This window comes from Triticum aestivum, chromosome 3B (assembly GCF_018294505.1).
Source record: "Triticum aestivum cultivar Chinese Spring chromosome 3B, IWGSC CS RefSeq v2.1, whole genome shotgun sequence".
Taxonomy (NCBI): Eukaryota; Viridiplantae; Streptophyta; class Magnoliopsida; order Poales; family Poaceae; genus Triticum; species Triticum aestivum.
Genome location: NC_057801.1, coordinates 792,315,272 through 792,318,093, shown reverse-complemented (window position 1 = coordinate 792,318,093; position 2,822 = coordinate 792,315,272).

Here is a 2,822-nt window from a genome sequence, read left to right as displayed (position 1 = left end):
TCTAGAAACTAAAACTTTTATTTTCTGTATTCCCTTCTGATTTCAGAACCACTCTTTTTTTCTATTATTATTATGGAGTTTTACCCCTAGTGAAATCTTTTCAATCATTGTTGGACTTATTTTTTTTCTCTCTCAAATAAAACAATTCTTTTATCAGTGGGATTATTAGCATAATTAGTTTCCTTGATGCCTTATTTCTGTAAAAATGATTTTTCTAAGCCTTAGGGCCTCTTTTGCACTACAACCATTTGATAAATTTATTTCAAAATTCCACCAAAATTTAGAGAGGTCATGTGATGTTTATAAAACACTTTTATGCAAAAATATATTTCATTACTTGGATATTTTGAGTTCTACACCAAGTTTTCAAATCTGGTCCAGAGGACAGTTTTGCACTACAACCTATTTTAAATATTTCTTTAAAACTTCTACCAAAATTTTGGGATGTCAACAGGAGTATATTAGTTAACTTTTTTCAAAAAACCTAGTGATGTTCTTTGGAAAAATTGAGTGAACCATCCTCATCTTCATTCTGGTCCAACTGGATGGATTGTACTACAGCTATATTTTAACTTGCTCCTTTTGCTGTGATTCCTTTTCCTACTTGTAGCCCTTCCTGCTAGAACCTTAAGATCAAGAGGTTGGACTCATTGGAGCAATTCTAGTACATGCAATCACGCCCTGTTCTTTCTGTCCAGAACTGAAGTTTTGCAAAACTTGCACTAGCAAGTTTCTCCTTTTGGCAAACTAACCTCACCACCCACTCTTGCATCTAAAGAGACCCCACTCTGGAAGATTTGACCACTCCAAGAAATGCCTAGGTGCATGTGGCATTCTATCAAGCACCCTGTAGGCATGACTAGTTTTGACATGAGTCTTAGCTTGCACTGTGATCTTGCTTCCCTTGCCTAACTACCTTGTCCAATAGACTTCTAGCTACTCATAACCTTGGTCTGCTAATTCCCAGCCTCACCCGAGACCTCTAACGCGCCCTGGCATTTCGTCGAGCATGTCCCGTGCGTGCTCTGGGCGCGAGCAGAGCGCGCGTTTTGCACGTGCCGCGCCCGAGCCGCCATGTCGCGCCCCTGGTTTTGCCCACACCACAGAGCCGCGCCACGCACTCCCCTTCTCACCAGAACACGCCAAGCAGCCCTGGTGCCCTGCAGCACCGCCGTCAGAGCCATTGGCGGCACGCCGGCATCCGTAGCACGCCTCTGCCAGGTCGGTGCCTCCCAAGCCTCTCCCGCTCGCAACCTGCCCCTGGAATAGCTCAGCCTCATCTTCTCGCGTGTCATCTCGCCATGACGCCCTGCCACTACAGGAAGGCGGTCCGCCGTCATTCTTATCCGGCGCCGCAAACCGACCTCGTTGCGCTATATAAGGAGGCGCCCGAACCCATTCGAGCAAGGAGGCAACCTCACGCCACCCCCATGGCAACCCCACAACCTGCAATCGTCGGAGGGAGGCCTTCTTCCCCGTCTCCGGCAACTGCAGCCGCCGCCACCGCCCCGGCCATTCCGGCACCACCAGAGCCTCCCCCTCTCCACTCTCTTCACCAGGAACTCCCTCTCCCCCTCGTGAATCCATCCCCCTGCTCGATTTTGATCGGGACTCATTGCGGGAGAAAAATCACTTTGCCGGACGACCACCATCCGCCGCGAAGCTCACCGCCTGCAGCTCCGTCCACCCCAAAGACCATATCAACCACCGGAGTGACCGTCTTGATCCCCTGAGCACGCGGATGGCCTCCTCTTTTCGAACGGTGCCGTCATTCGCCGGCGAGCCTCGCCGGAGCTCCGCCTCTGTTTCGGCCGGAGGAGGCGACGCGCGCGTGGACTGGTCAAACCTGACTAGTGGGCCAGGCGGGTCCACTGTCAGTGACCCAGTGTCGATACACGCAGGCATAAGTGGAAACGTATTTTTAGAATACGCCTTCGATGTGGTCAGTCCGAATCGTTTTTCTTTTTCTGTTTTAATTTCTTTTTAAAACAGATTTTTGACCACAGCTTTGACTGGCTATAACTTTTTAATGATAACTCCAAATGGATTGATTCTTTTTCCTACCTCTCTCAAATTTAATCTAATTTATTTTAAGATTTATTTGAAAAAAATTCAAACAACTTTTTTGTGCTTTTTTGAATTTGTGTGTTAATTCAAATTTGTTTAAAATAGGACTTTGGAGAGAGAGAAGAATACTTTCAAAAGTTTTGGAGTGCACCCTGCCTTTCCTCACATTGAAGGCAAGCATTCTGAACCCTGGGATAATATTTTGCATGCATTGTTTGACACGATCATGACACCACCTCAATGCATAGAACTCGTTATTTTATGTGGTGATGTGATCATTTGCATGAATGCTCATTAGAAATTTCCTTGCTGCTGGAAATGGACAGGCTTGTGATAGTGATCATCCTCGTATGCCTTTCGTGCCTACCGGAAGAATAATGGGAAAGCCTCTGTCTTGGGTAGACCCGAGCTTGTCCCTAGTTGCTCATTGAGACGAGTGTGTTCGGCATGGCATGAAGGGTATGATGAGTGGTGATTCTGTCTGTTGGATGAAATATACTCGTTATGCTAATCTTGCAGGGAATACTTAAACCTCCTGAGTCGACCATAGATCGAGTCTTGTTCCAGTAACCCCCATACTTGTTTCGTACTACCACTCGTCTCTACAAAAAGTAGAGTACGGTTCAGTAATTTGTCAACCCCTTTCTAGCACACACCGTACAGAGGGGCCGGCATGAGAGTACCACAGCCATGGATTCAAGCCAGTCATCCGGTCAGGGGGCATGGGTGTTTCGGTTGTAGCCGAGGGGGTAGCT